The sequence below is a fragment of the Crocodylus porosus genome, unplaced genomic scaffold, assembly GCF_001723895.1.
Source record: "Crocodylus porosus isolate Cpor-Errol unplaced genomic scaffold, CroPor_comp1, whole genome shotgun sequence".
NCBI lineage: Eukaryota > Metazoa > Chordata > Crocodylia > Crocodylidae > Crocodylus > Crocodylus porosus.
In genome coordinates, this window is record NW_017728911.1 from 38,442,319 (window position 1) to 38,457,961 (window position 15,643).

The following is a 15,643-nucleotide window of genomic DNA, read 5'->3' on the forward strand; positions in this document are numbered from 1 at the left end:
TCTGATAGCGATGGCTCCTGCAGTCCAGGGATAGGTACTTGATCCTTCCCCTTTCTAGGGTTTTCAGACCTTATCTGGAGCCATAGCAATGTTCAACATCACGGCTCCTAAGTCCCTTTGTGACTTCACCCTTTCGCCTCCCCTGTCTTAGCTCCCTGCAAAGCCATAGGGAGGCGAGCTGTATTAAAGACTATGAAGGACTCAGACGGGGTGAGGAGGCATCTCTCTCATCCTCATTTTTGGTGCTTATGTGGTCCTCAGCCCTATCTGAGCCCATCATAGCCTTTAATACAGCTCTCCTCACAAGTCAATGAAAAGCCGTATGGGTGATCACCCCAGTCTGCAGAGGGCGGAGGGGCTCCCCCGAGGTGCCGAGTGCCTAGCCCCAGTCAGTTCAGCAGAGGTGGAAGATGCCCAGGCGCTGGAGGGCAGGGCCCTGGGATGCAGGTACCTCATGTGGATCGGAGATCACAAAACCTCAACTTCTGTTACCTCTCATGGGATACAAAGTGACATAGAAGATGAGTAGTGAAGTGATCAAATTGGACTGGTTTTGCCAAAATTGAATTTCAGCAAATCATGATGTTCTGGGGCTGGACAGTCTGTTTCTGGGTTTGGGGGTTTTTTTTAAAAAATAGGTGGCAGAATTTAGCTTTATGGTGACAAAGGGCATGGAAGGAAGGAAGGAGTTTCCATTGTTCGCGCTTCGTGTATTCAGAATTTGGCATTTAGAATAGGCAGGTGAGTGTTGGGGAGAAGAGCAGATGACAGAGGGATGGAGACGCTCCTCTGCAGGCACCAAACACCACATGGGATGAGAGAGACTAATCAAGCAGTGTTTAAATGTCCCCATCTTTCTGGGAAATGGATGCTGGGAACAGTAAGGCTAAGTACAGACCATCAAAAAGTCTGAGGTTGAATCGATTCAGTCTTTGCAGGTTAGTCTGAGCTGTGTAGAAATGAACAGACATTCACTTTTGATTCCAGAAATGCCGCCACATGCCTGCCAGAAGCCAGGGGGCGCTAGAGCACGCCTCCCTGCTCGGCTGCAGCAGACAGCTTGGGCCAAGGCTAGCCTGCCCCCCGCTGCAGAGTGAGGCAGGGGGGTTGAAGAAGAGATGCAAAGCATCTTGGGATACTGGGGGACTGTGAGTTAACTTGAAACTGGAGGGGACAGAAGTTCAATAAACTGATTTAACCTAAATCAGTTCAGTCTGATACTACAACCATCCAGGTTTATGTGAAACCAGTTTCGGCCATTTTGAAAATGGTTTATTTGTGCTGAACTTCTGTTGTGTTACAGATTTGAACTGGTTTCCAATCACTTATACCAGTTTATATGTAATGTCCCTAGCCTAAGCATCTGCACTATGTTAGAGATAGTGAAGCAGAGTAACAGTGTTGAGACAAGACATCAGTAAAGAAAGAAGCTCTCCTGGGTGAGGAGCGATGTGAAGACCCGGCTGCCACAGGTTACAGCGCAGGGTAAGTAAACTGAAGCCTTGCTAGTTGTAAGGAACGTGCTATGGAAACTCTTAGAAGGAGCGCTCAGATAGAAAGAGCTGATGTAGAAACCTGTTAGGTGCTGGAGAAGAGCACATGTGGTGCACTAAGGGGTAGCAAGGCAATCATAAAAACATATGGACACCTTCCTGCATATAAAGGCGTCTGTTGGCTCGATGCATGGGCTCCTGCAAGCACTGTCATTCCAGATAATAAATGTGCTGCTTAAACAGCCCAGAGTACAGCAGCTTTCTCTTACTTGCTGGTCTCTGCATACCTGCTGTCATCCTCTTCTTAACCAGCCATTTCTTGAAAACCAAGAGGTGCTGGCTGAGGCAGAGACATCCCAGGTGCTGCTTATTATGTCTGATCTTTCAGGAGCTCCCTCTGAACCATTTTTCCAAGCTACACACATGAGAAAGACACATGGAGGGGGAGGAATACGTGCAGATGGGAAGGGCCAGTTTAAGGGAGAATTGCTCTTTATAGATCTGCCTGCAAAGGTGCACGTGCATTTGAATGGGAGCAGACCGGTGTGTTATTAGGACGTTTCCAGCCAGGGGGTTGCAGCCTCCCCCTTGCCTAGCTAGCCAGCACTTTTTAAGAGATGCCCACTCTAGTATGATTTACTGTGGAAAGAGATGTAATCACTACAGAGATGTCCATGCCCTCCAGTGGTACCATGGACTGTCATGAGGCCCTAGGGCCTGGATCCATTGCCAGGATCCAATGTAGCGTTATCCTGGGAAAAATCAGGATACAACTACATCAGTGTAGGTCTTATGTGTCCACTTCTATCATGGGGTAGCCATTTGCTCAAGCTGCTATAGGCTCCCCTACCACCTGGTGACCAAGCACTGTAATAGCACCTAGAGCCCCAGCTAATCCAGGAGAGCTGGTCATCTGCTTAGGACCCCTCCATAACCTACATCAGAGCATAAAACCAATGTATGGTAAATTATACCAGCATTATTGTGTTGTGTGTCCAGGCTCTGAAGCACCTAAATCACTTAGGCACCTTTGAAAAATTTTCCCCAAATGTCAGCGTAATCTAATACACTTGGGCAGATCTGAGATGCCATCGAGTCAAAGGTGGCAGAACGCACACGCGTACCTGCACACCCAGACACGCACCCACACAGAAAAAGAGCACGGCCGCACAAACACAGCAGGCTGATTGGCCCATAGCATTGCTTGCTATGGGATATCAGAATTAAGATTTTGCCCTTTTTTCCCCCCTTGGCATAACAGCGTGCCAGGAATGACACTGTACTGCACAAGGGACTCTCCAGTTGGGCTGCTGAGCTTTCTCCTAGACGACTTTGTTTGAGCGATTCTCGCCAATCCACTCGCTGCCTGGTGAGACCCAACTCTGATACACACGCCTGGAGTCCCCTGAAGCGCCGCGAGTGACAGGCAGGACTATCATACGCTATCGGCAGGACTGTTCTCAGGAAACTTCCTCCTCTGCTGCACCCAGAAACCAGCTACAGCCATAAGCAAAGGCAGGGAGACGTAGTTAAGCAAAGCCAGGCCAGATGCAGCCATGAATTTTACTGCAGGTCTTCGGATATTGGGTTTTGGTTCAGCCCGTTATGAATATAGAGTCCAGCAATGAGGCTTGGATCCAAACTGCTTCAAAGAGCTTCCTACGTTCAGCTTGGGCCTGTTTGCAAGCCCTGAGCTACCTGTGAGGCCCTTCAGTGTTGTTTATTAGCAAGGACATTTTGCTTCCTGCAGGTGCGGGTTTATTCAGGCTGATGCGGAGAGCAAAGTGCGATGTTGCCTGGAGCACCTTACCTGCTCACTTTGGTTGCCTGCTGTCCTAATCCCTAGTCTTCATTCTCGGTCCTGGGGTTCTCCTGGGTCCTGGCTACAAAGGAGTCAGGTACCGTTCTGTTGCGGAGCAGACCAGGAAAGCAAAGGGAAACCTGAGGCTGGGGGCTGTATTTGATGACCCACACGAGGAATGGAGCAGACTTGGGTCAGCAGTAGCACAGCTCAGAAGCACCTGGGGGTTACAGCAGGTCACAGTCTCCACATCAGTGTGCCAGGGGTTTACCTGAGCTTCGTTTGGGTTATGACCTCGAAAAACCTTCAATGAGCCTCTGCTAAATGGGAATGGTCCTCCCCCCCGAAATGGTCCAATAGATCATAGCATGTAAGAGCCACGGGATTCTTATCAAGGCTGGCGCAGACTAGACCCCATTTCATTATTTCTCGTTCAAAAACGTCCACCAAGGGACATGACCTAAAGCCACGGCTCCTGTTCTGCGTCTGTGCAGGCTCCCCAGGTCCTCCAAGACCACCCAACGCTGCGCAGGACATGCCTGACCTGCAGTGAACTTTGGATTTCTGGCACAACAGTGACGTATCACCTTCCTCTTCTTAAACGCTCTTCCCGCGAGTTGGATCATTTGAGTTTGTTTTTTGGAACGGCCGTGCGTTCCCATCTGCTTGGACGATAGCCAGCCAACTCGGAAGCAACACGCGGGTCTGACATCCTGCCCTGAGTCCCTACCTTCCTACTTTCTGATGAAGGTTGAGTTAATCATGCCGCCCGTGCCCAGGCCCACAAGAGGGAGCTCAAGTACCAGAAAAGATGCAAGCAGATGGGGTTCTTTGGGTAGACATGATACCTTTTATTAGACCAACTAAATAGTTGGAAAAACCGTTCTTTGCAAGCTTGCCGGCACAAACGCCATTCTTCGGGCAACCAGCAACCCCCCCAGAAAAGACACATTCGCTCGGGCAGTGCCGCTAGATGTTTGACTCCTAACCGTGTCTCTTTCCCGCTATGGCTGGGGCATGGGGCCTGTGGGGTAGTTCAGTGGTTGGATATTTATCTTCATTCCCAGCCAATTTTTAGTTCTCTGGTTTCCGGGGCCTGTTTTAACCAAGAAGCTCCATCCACCAGGCTCTGCATCATGCCTCAACCCTCATCTGCCTTTCCTGTTCATGATTCCTCATGACCTGTTGAACCAACCGCATGTCCATTAACCCCATCTTGGGATCTAGCTCCGAGCATGTATTTAAAACCCACTCTGGAGTGAAGTGGCCTGTTCTGCCAAAGGCCATGGCAGGTATTTTCTTGGTTAACATGTAGAGATTAATGTTAACGTATGATAATGGTAATGTTAATGTATTCAACATGCACCCAAATACTGGACCTCCCAGGGGGCTTTTTGATATAGGGACATGGAAAAGTGAAGTCAAATTAACTAGAGATGTGAAGTTTACAGCAAATCGCCCCCCTCACTGGCTGTCCTTATTCCAACATTAAGGGCTTTATTCGCCATAGCTTCATATTCAATCTGAAAAGAAGTAAGGATATGTGATTCCTAATTAAAACCACCTGCCCATGAGTTTATACGGATTTCACTTCTGCACATTCCCTTCACCACTACTTAGTTTGCTTGAGCTTTCCTGAGCTTCCCCATGTCAATGAGCAAAGGCAGATTTAGAGACTTGGGCTCTGCGTTTCCTCTACTTTATACCCATTTTATCCCAGTATAACTTCCCCCAGATTCAGCGAGCTGGCTTCAGATTTACCACTATGTAAAAGCTTCTGTTTGGGCCTTCCAGAGTTCCTCCACTAAAGTCTTGGGCAGCACAGATGTAAGTGAATAAAGCCGATGATGTGTAAACCCAACGTGTGTAAACCCAACATCCGTAGGCATTTCTTAGCCCAGCTGCATCTACAAATGGGCTCGATAAAGCAGAAAAGGCAGGTCCTTCTCTAGGAATATTAGCAGTGTCAAAAGCTTGGGAAATCCAGTCTTGTCTGCAGCTTTCTCAGTCGTGCATTATAGGACTTTTCTGTCTTCAAGTCAAGTCAAGTCAGTGCCGAGGCCGCTGCAACCACTGGGGCACGTTTGCTGTTAGGCGCCTGGATGGTCACCCCTGCATCCTGACCTTCCCTTGCCAGAAATCAGCCAAGAAATGCAGTGGGCTTCTCTCCCATGTGTATAAATTGGAAGCAAAACTATTGAAGGAAATGGAGCACTCCTAGGGGAAGTTTGGTCTCGGTTCAGAATCAAACCCTTGAATGAGACAGGTTAAGAGGTGAAAGAGGATCTAGCCAGAACAACTTGATTTAATTTAAGCAGACAAGGTTCTTTGGGTAATCAAGGCTCCTTGATTTAATTCAGGCACGCTGCAAGGGTTGATTGAAATGGGATAAAATGACTGGAAAATGGAATCGGATGCATAAGCAGCTCCTCCTCAAATCTGCAACTGTGGAGGTGGGGCCAGTTTGGCTGCTAACCTTATCCGTGCAGGGGACGGTTCTTCGAGCTGCAGGCGGATGTGTCAGACGTGCTCCCAGCACTGCAGGTAGCATCTGAACAACCCCAGTTGGCCCCTGAACACGTTGAGCACCTGCCTGCTCTTCCCCCCGGCCCTTGGCACGTCACAAACTGAGCTCCCTGTTGCCAGCCTAGGAAGGAAGCCGAGTTCGTCAATGAAATAATCATATACCGTCCTTCGCTGCAGTTTCCTGAACTGTGGAGCACTCGCCTTCCTCTCCCTCTCAGTCCTCTGCATTTGATGGGCTGCGTCTCCTGGGTCCCCAGCTGGAAATGCTGGCTGAAGTTAATTTGCATTTTCTTACTGCCTTACCAAGCCAGGCCTTTCCAGCTAGCAGAGGACACAATAACGCCTGTATTGTTTCCTGAATCCCCTATAATCCTTGACCATTTTTTCCTGCTCAAAGCAGGATTGTTACAGTCAGTGCAGAACCCCAGCACGCGCGACGGCTAATGGAGCTTGAACTGGGAGACCTGAGACGAGCGGCACCGTCACGGAAAGATGTTCCCCGAGTGACATCTCCGAGTGATGAAGCCTGGAGGTATGAGCCCTGGCGCTGCAGACAGGCCTCGAGCGGCCCCGGCCGTAACGGCACGTCCTGCCCCAGCACGCTGAATTCTTTACGTAAGTGCTGGCGCTGTACTTGCAGCGGCATATGGGCCTTCACCAGGAGAAAGATGACTAACCATTTCATGATGCCTTCTCGGATTTGCTGTTCATCACGCTGAATGATTTGCTGGGGGTCAGGCAAGGGCCGGTGCTTCCTCCTCATTCCAGTCACTGCTTCAGAGCTTGGTTTTGATTTAACAGAGCCACTCCCCAGCTGCAGCGGGCTTGATCGTTTCCCAGGACGGGAGGGATAGGGAGGTGACCACAAAGCGAGGAACCCAGCCCCAGCTGGGAAGAAGATGGGACAGGAGGAGTGCCGGGGGCATGTTTTTGATTTTACAGGACAGCAAATCAGCAGTGTGTCCCATTTGAGCCAGCAGACCCAAATCTAATCTCAGCCAAGAGCTTTCTCCTCTGGAGTCAGTGGGTCGGATCCTGCGCGCAGCCTCGCTGACGGCACAGAGTTAAAATGGGAGCAACATCTGTCTCCCAGTCCTTCCTTTCCCACCCCGCTGCCCTGCCTCCCTGGGGTGGCTGGGTGGGGCCTAGGCTTCAGTTTATCCCTAATTAGTAATTAAAGAGCTGAGGAAGCCAAGAGGTAAACATTCACTAACCATCTTGTTTTCCAGAGGAATAAACAAGGCGGTGGGAAAGGAAAGCTGAAGAGAGGAAAGGGGGATGAGGAGAGTAAATGGGGGATGGGTTTCTTAAGGCTGGGCAAGGCAAGCCTCTTTTGGGCTCCAAGACCAGAGTTCGAATTACGCTCCGGGGGTCTGCGGCGGTGGCAGCCAGACGAGGGAAGGAGCTGAGCTGCTTAGAAAGGCGCTGAACCCCCCCAAAGCCCCTCCCGTAGTTCGAACCCTGTCCAAGACCAGCCCCCTTTCCTGTGGTCCGTCAGGGGCACAAGCCCTGACCAGCAACGTGACGCCCTGCACCTAGATTTGCACAAGGGCTGCTCACAACACCCTCTGGGATCTGCTGATTCCCTGATCTGGAAGCAGCAGAGACCATGCATCGAATCCAATGTTTTTCACAAATGTCCACACCCAAGTGTGGTGCGTGGCCTCCAGGGACCGGCCAGCCAATCTAACGTTGCTCAGCGAGGCGTCTTGGGCAGTGCTAGTGCACGCAGTGACTGTTTCTGTGCACTTGTACAGTGTCCCAGAGGTGCAGAGACCCCTCGGACCTGGGGTTCACTCCTGCGACTCTGGAGCTGCTCTGCTGGCACGTGACAGCTGCAATTCCAGATGTCTAGCTCAGACCAGATCAGGTGTGGCAGGATGCACATCTGGAGACGCCGAAGGAAATGGGACGTCTCTGGGACGATGAGATGTGGGATCTGCCTGGCCAGGCGTCCGGTTTAGAAACTTCTTATGATTATGCACCAGGGATGACAGTCACCCTGGGGGTCCTCCCTTGGGCAAAGCCACCAGTGACTTCTCCAGGAATTATGTGTGAGTCAGGGCGGCAGGGCTGAGCGCTTCCAGCAGTTTGCATACAGGGCCCTTACCAGAGAGGCGATGTCTGGGTTTCGAGGTTACTGGGGGTTGAGCAGAGGTTTCAGGCATGGGTTTGCTGTTGGCTCTGATTCACGAGTGTTACTGGTAGAGGCTATCGCAAAGGGATCCCAATAGGAAAAGTGAGCGATTAAAATTGCTTCATGGGTATGTACAATTGGCTTTATTATACGCTCCCTTATTCCCTTAAAAATGTGCTTTAACTCTGAAATAATGGGAGAAAGTAACCGCTGGTTAACACAGAAGGAAAAAGAAAATCTTGCAATGCCCATAAATGGCTCATTTTATTAGGCAAGGCTGAGGGAGCACATTGACCTGGTTAAGGGTGATTCATGTACTCTAGTGCATTAGGCATTCTTTATTAAAGGTGTCTTTCCTTCAATCTGCTTCACTGTTGTGTGACTAACAGGGAACCTCTGATTTCTGTTATTAATATGCCATCAGGCCATATGTTCACAGACTCAGCCCATATGTATTTTTGAAAAGAACCACCTGTGACTAATTCTGCCTTTGTGCAGAAGCGAGCACAATACGCTGTGGGGCGGGGTATCTTGAAGGAAATGAGATGAGATTACAAGATGATTTAGGGGGAGCCTTGGCTGCTGCTTCAGACCTCCAGCTCCTTAGGCCTTATCCCCCAAGTTTTTGCGACATATATTGCAAAGGCCAGATAGTGCGAGAGAGAGTTGGTGCCGCGGGCTCTGGACTCTGCTGTTGCCATTCGGTTGAATCTCGCTGAATTACATTGATCACGTGCGTGGCCTTTTCAGGCAGGCTCCGGCATTTCACTTGCTCCATGGGGCCAGCCTTCACCACTGAGAATGAAGCCGCTGAGACCGACCTGTTGCTGCAGCTGTGTGTGTGTCGGGGGCCTGTGTAGAGAAACCAGTTTCACTCTCAAATGCATGATTCAGCCCAGGCCGGCCTAGGAGCACTATGTGGATCTGGAGTGAAGGGATTTCCTTACAACAGAGGTGGATCCAGTTTCTTGTACATAATCCAACATGATGTAAACCCCAATTATAAAGAATGCATCCCCCCAGGGCTCATCTAGGGTGGCCACTGATGCGTCCCCCGAATACAGGACACTCGCTTGGTGAGCTCTCGGCCAATCAGCAGTGAGAGGTGGAGCTGCCACTTCCTTGGCCAATCAGCAGCAAGGGGCAGGGCTGGGACTCCTGCTCCTCCTGGCTGTGCACTGCCCTACCTCTAGGTGCCGCCAAGAGAATGGTGAGGACAAATGATGGACATGTCTTTCCACCAGTGAACTGGAAAACAGGACTTTTTGCAGTCCGGTCCTCATTTAGAAATGGACAGGGGGACAAAGAGCTTAAAAACAGGACGGTCTGATATAAAACAGGACCAGCGGCACCCTAGGCTCACTGGAGGAAGTGGGCACAAGGAAAGCTTTGTGGTCTCTTTGCACGTTCATCATACCTGACTTTCCTCTTGCCCCCTAGTGTGAACCTAGACAAACTCCAGTGAATTAAAAAGGCCACGTGGACATCGGGCTATGACTGCGAGGCTATTTCAGCAGTTTTGCCGTATTCCCAGATCTGCGCTAGTACAGACGTTTGCCATGAGAAATGTGGGAGTTGCACCACTCCCCTTGATGGGGCCAGGACTTCATTCCCATCGTTCTCAGGAGAGCGAGTCCTTTCAACTCAATTTGCTTGAAAATGTGCCTGAAGATTGAGAAGTTTTTAGACTCTTCCATGGGCGAGTCTGGGGGGGGCACCAGATCACCAACGGAGGGATGGGGGTCCCACAGTGGCCGGTTGCTGAGCCAGCGGCTAAACTGGCGAAACTGGACGTGCACGTCCATCCGGTTTCGCCGCTGGCGCTTCCAGGGAGCGCACGGCTGATCTCAGGGAGTGCACGGGGACCTGCGCGCACCCCCTATGCATCACCAATAGGCTCTTCTAGTAGTCAAGACCTCTTTTGATAGAAAACCTGACTGGCCGCTATGCAGTAACTCAGAGCACAAGTTACTTCAACACACAAGGAGAAAATAGGCTGAAAAAGTGGCAGGGAGATCTGGGCAGTAGCATGTCTTTATATGACTTTTCCCCACTGAATGTGAGCAAGAAAGCAGGCTGATTTAAAATAAATAGTCCAGCTCAATTAGCTCCTGCCTGACTCTGATGTAACTGAGATCAGAATTTGGCCCTGGGTTAATGTTAGACAAAAATGAGCCAGAAGCAGCTATTATGCTCGGCCGTATCTCATCAATAATTCACATCCATAATAGAGACGGGCATGAGGCTGGAGCCAGGACGGCGTATCACGTTGTGTCTCAGTTGACTGACAAATACTGACATCATAAGGACCGCTTCAGTCCCAGCAGACTTGCTTGGTTTCAGGGATGGCTCCCCCAGGTGACCTCAATAGCTGATTCTCTTTTTAAAAGGAGGAAATGAAACACAAAGATCAAATTAAAACAATATTTAGAGTCTGGCCCACAAGGGCCAGGAAATTTAAAGTTAAAGCTTTTCATCACACGCTGGTGTAAGCAGGCGTCACTGGTCTTTGAAAAGAAGACGGCGAGATCAGACAAGCCGTGTGCTCGGAGGAACCCCGGCAGGGTCGCATCAGCGGCTCTTGTTGTTGTTAGGTCTGCGGTTAGTGAATACCTAAAGGGATCTGAACCCAGGCAAGTCCTTATTTCCCCCAGTATCATTCGAGTTAAAGGTAATATTGCATAGGAACACATTTATTTAAAAGAATAATAAGTCTGAGCTGGGTAAAAATGTCTTTCTTCTAAGATGAGCCGTTTGTGCTGGGGGCAGTACGGGACCGGGGGCTTGGACTATGGTCCACTGGCCTTCCCTGTGAAGGAGGCAAATCATTTCCCCTTTGCCTGTGTCTCCTCCAAATCGTTTCCCTTTGCTTTTTTCCCTTCTCAGCAGAATCTGCCTGCTGCTGTAATGGTTTGTGTCTGTCCAGCGCCTTGCACGGTTGGGCCACTAAATATTGTATGAATGCAGATAATCAAATTAAAAAGGAAAAAAAAAGCCCCGGGAAGGTGCTGTTCTTGGACCTCTGGATTTCACGGACAACAAGGACCTGGAAGGCAGGGAATAAAAAAGAGTGGCTCAAATCAGATGAATTTGTCCACTGCTGTCAGTATTTGCAGATACAGGAGAAAGTGTTTTCTGATGGTTTTATGAATCACTGTTTTCAGGGAGTGAAACAATGTGCTGGTGTGGCCGGGGGAACATATGGTTTCCTGGGAAGATGTTAAGGCAAAGTTCTTGGACAAGCCTGTTTCCAGTAAATATAGCCGCACCAGGCGTTTGCAATGCTAGCAATGCGGCAGGCACATTAAAAGGCAGGCACTTGTAAGGCTCGGTCCAAAATAAAGAGTCCTCTTAAGGGAAGGGCAAATAGGACAGAGCAGTTGTTTGTCTGCATCCTTTTCCTGACCCTCGCTGGCTTGGCCTCCACATGGCGAATAGCAGCTTCAGCACCTGGGATTTGAATGTCACTTCCAAGACATTCAACAGGGAAGTCTGTGCATGTGGAAAGCGAGTCCCTGGGAACCCTCCCCTCTGTCTGAGCAGCCTGGCTGGAGCTCACAGAGCCTTTTTTTCCCCTTCAGACGGAAAGTATTTCTCAGCGGAGCCCCGGCATTGGGCTGATGGAACAATAATATTCCTTTTCAATACGTCAAGCAGCCAGGTAAACAGAGGTCTCCTTGGCAGGGCACAGGATGCTCCAGCCGTGATCCCCTGCCCGGGGGTTTCTAAGAGGAATTTGGAGCGGTTTGTCCTTGAAGCTTACCTCTCATACATACCAGAGGGAACAGGCAGCGTTGGTGGTGAACGGGCAAAGTCAATGCTCTGCTGGAAGCTGCCTCTTCCCTCACTGCAAGGCACACGGTAGCTTTTACAAGTACTGCCACCCAAAAGGGGCGAGGAGTCAGTAAAATCCTAATGTAGACAAGACCCCTGCGGGATGCAGGGCAAGGCCCGATGGCTTGTTGCTTCATGTGTAAAATGGGCAGCGAAATTGCCTCCTGCAGCGCAGGGTCCTCATTTGGCCTGGGCAAGGGCAGCAGGTTTGGGTACTCTGAGATACTTCGGAGGATGAAAGGTACAAAGTTTTAGCTACTTCGGGGGATTTTCAGCCACTTGAATAGGAATAAAGGTAATCGCTTCCTTGGGATGTCAGTCAGATGACCCAGGCACTGATTCAGTAAAGCGCTTAAGCATATACCTAAATTTGAGCCCGGTGGCTTTGAAATCCACTGAAATCAATGGAAGGACTCCCATTGCCGCTGGGCTTAAAAACTAAGCATGCTTTTACAGCTGTCACTGAATAGGATCTAAATTAGGTTCAACTAATAGGGGTTTCCCTCGGCTTCAGCTCCTGTCCTGGTCTGAACTGCAGCATTTCTGTCACCTCCACTTGTTCAGCACAGGCCTGATGCCGCTATGGCGCTTGTCTCCCTCGTGAGAAGACTATAGCAGCTGCAAACTTCACCGCAGTTTGTGTGTTTCCGTGTGTGTTGCAAGAGGGGAAAAAACCCCTCAAAAAACTCAAAAAGCAGAGCAATGGAAAGCATTCAAGTGGAGATGCACTTCAGCCCAGCGCCTTCCAAATCATGAATCAGGAGCTGAAAGAGGAAGGTCAGCTTCTGGCCTACTGGACTTCTGCTCGTGTCTTTTACTGGATTCGGCCTTTGCTGGTCTTAGCAAAGACATGATTCCCACATGTGCACATGCACAGGCATCCGTGCACACACACATATACGCACACTAAATTTTCTGAGGCCTCATCTCCAAACAAAAATTGCACCATTTTGCCTCAAAGTAGCACACCCTGCCTCGTGGAAATGGTAGTGATTCAGTGTTATCATTATGAGATGGCGTTTACAAGTATAACGTATTCCAGTAGGCTGTACTGGTTTATAGTAACTTTCTGTATTAGGCACTGTATTGGGTTCAGCTGTTTTGGTAAAGAATTACAGCCCTCCCTGATTCAGGCCTGATGGATGCCTGGACTAGTTTGCTGGTATACGCTATGCCAGTGCATTTTACCCATACATCCACCTAATGTCGAAATAATCTACATTGACAAACAAGTTGGCAGTCTAGCTTATACCAGAATGACAAAAGCTGTGCTAACGAAAGTCCGTCTTTGCTCACGGTATGTGGAGGGCTTTGGCTAGTTTTAAAACATGACGGAAAAGGCACCCCAGAGCCACGTTAGTGTACCGGGCCCTTGTTTCCCAGCAGTAGCATTCAGGTGCATAGGAAATGGTCATCACCGTATGGGCTTGTAAGGGAGGGGAAAGCCCTGAAAAGGAGATTGTGCTGGTGCACAGCATAGTGCCTTAGAGTAATGTCTCTACTGAATCGTTACAGACCCGTGCTGGTTTCTACCCTGTTAGAGTCTATAGGACTTCTCACAGGGATGGGTGTGAGAGAGAGACAGACAAACACATGAAGCTTGTTGGCAGATCTGATCTAACCACCCTGGCTGGTTTCTGTTCAAGGACAATCCCATAGCAGGGGCGATCTGAAATGCCCAGCCTTGAGATATTTCTGGGTCCCCTTTCTGGGTGATCTCATGTCTTCACCAGGGAAACCTTAATTATAAATCCTTGCAGCGCCGGCTGGGACGTCGCTTAACCATCTTCGCGGCCACTCCTCGCCGCACAGCTGGGCTCCCGGCTTCCCCTTCCTATCTTGCTCTTTGTCAGACAGTGTTTACAGCGAGCTCCCAGCACTGGCAGCAGAGCGAAGGGAGGGACGGGGTTTTGGGTTTCAGGATCAGCACCAAAAATAAACTCTGTGCCACCCAGCCCTGGGAAGGTTGAGAAGAGCTCCCGGCCAGACACACAAATGGGCTCTTGTGTGGAAAATGAGAGATTGTGCCTGGTGCAGGCGTGGCAGGTTGCTACGGCAGGCTTTGTGCAGACCCCAGAGATTTCTTAGCTACCCGGCATTTCCATCAGCGCAACGGAGAGCAGAGTCGGCCCTGCGGGCTGAGCGAGCGCAAAGTGCCATCAGGCAGGCAAGGTCCTTGGGGTAGATGTGATATCTTTTATTAGGCCAACTACATAGTTGGGAAAAAAATGTTCTTTGCAAACTGTTGGGCGCAAACGCCCTTCTGCAGGAATAGAGGCCCGGGACAGACATTACACATAAACTGGTTTAAGTGATCAGAAACTGGTTTAAACTTGTAACGGAACAGAAGTTCAGGGCACATCAGCTGGTTTAAGATAAACCTGCTTGAATGTAGGGTCAGACTGAAGTGATTTAGGTCAAACCGGTTTATGAAACTTCTGCCCAGACCAGGGAAGTCTGCTGGGAAGTCTTGGTCATGCACGCTGGTGAAATAGAAAGGTTTGATTCGAAGCAGCAGAGCACCGGGAAGTGTGTCCTGTGTCCGTGGTGGTAAAAGGGATGAGCTCCGTGGGTGGAAATGGGGAAGGAATCATACAAGTTTCCTCACACAGAGATTAACCCTTTGCTAAACTCAGCTGAAAGCTGCTCTGTCAAACTGCTGCTTAACTAAGAGACTTGTCAGTGTTTAATTTCCAAACCAACAACTCAGCTTGGATCTGATCGGGAGCGAATGGAAGTCAAGAGAAACACTGCCAAAGTTAATGGCTGATTGATGCAAAAAAGGGAAGAACGGTGCTGGAGAGTTTCCTCTTTACTCCTTCCCTTTAGCATGACTTAAAACATCGTGCCAGAACAGGCCCACATAAAAGGAAGCCAGTTTAATCTCACTTAAATCAATACAACTGATTAATTCTTTAAACTTTATGTGGTAATCAACTCTCAGTCTGTTGACCTGTTGCTGTACAAATAGCAACCAGAATTTTGCAGAAGTGAATGGGATACCTAAAGACTGAAACAGTGCTCTGTTTGTGCAAATTAAGATTTAAATCATCAGGTCCTAGAAACCGTGGATTATGACGTCTCGGATAGGACTGGCAGGCAGTCAAGCCTTTGCTGTTACTGAAGCACACCAGCCAGAAGCTCGAAGCCACATGGATCCAAAAGCTCCCCTTCTTGCAAAACTATCTTTTCTAAAACTAGTGAATCCGGCTTATACCACAGTACACTGATAGCATGTGCATGCCGCTGGTCCACAACCGCTCATATGTAGCCAGACGATTATTTTTTCCATCCGCGATTGAGTTACGCAGCTGGGACAAGCAGATGTGAATGCTGTGCGCAGAATCACTGCTGTTTCTCTACCAACATACTGCTCCCAAAGATGCTTTTGCCCTATTATCCATCAGTTTTTTTACTGCTTTGATTCTTTTCTGAGAAGCACTGTCCTTGCAAGCAACTCAAGAGTCCCGAGCTATTTGGAAAGGTGAGCTTGTAGCCAAGTGTTCGTTCTGTCCTGCCTATGGATTTTAACTCACAGCTCCCTCTCAAACAAGCCAAACGTGACATGCCTTGGGGTGTGATGCATCGCCATCCACAGTCAGAGGTGCCTTTCCCCACCCCAGCCTTGTGCCGCCATCCTAAGAGGTCCCTACCCTCCAGAGGCCTCCTGCAGACTACAGACATCTCATCCAGAGACATCTGTCAAACCCGCTCACTCCCAGACTCTTCTCCCATCTGCCTCCCTCCTCCTCCAGGCCTGCACCATGTGCACAGGTGCCCACAATTTACACTGAAACCTGCCCAGCCAAATTCCAAATCTGTGTTTGAAGAGAAGAATGAATGTTTGCATAC

The 15,643-nt window shown here is 49.5% G+C and overlaps 2 long non-coding RNA genes across 2 annotated transcripts in view; one reads left to right on the forward strand and one right to left on the reverse strand.

The window, feature by feature from the left end:
* Window positions 1-7,258: 7,258 nt before the first annotated feature.
* Window positions 7,259-15,643, forward strand: part of LOC109309201 — a 19,334-nt gene continuing 10,949 nt past the window's right edge. The window contains exons 1-2 of the long non-coding RNA XR_002100829.1: window positions 7,259-7,269; window positions 11,615-11,618. This is a non-coding gene — a long non-coding RNA (uncharacterized LOC109309201). The remainder of the gene's footprint in view (window positions 7,270-11,614; window positions 11,619-15,643) is intronic.
* Window positions 8,279-15,643, reverse strand: part of LOC109309202 — a 14,107-nt gene continuing 6,742 nt past the window's right edge. Inside the window, exon 2 of the long non-coding RNA XR_002100830.1 lies at window positions 8,279-8,809. This is a non-coding gene — a long non-coding RNA (uncharacterized LOC109309202). The remainder of the gene's footprint in view (window positions 8,810-15,643) is intronic.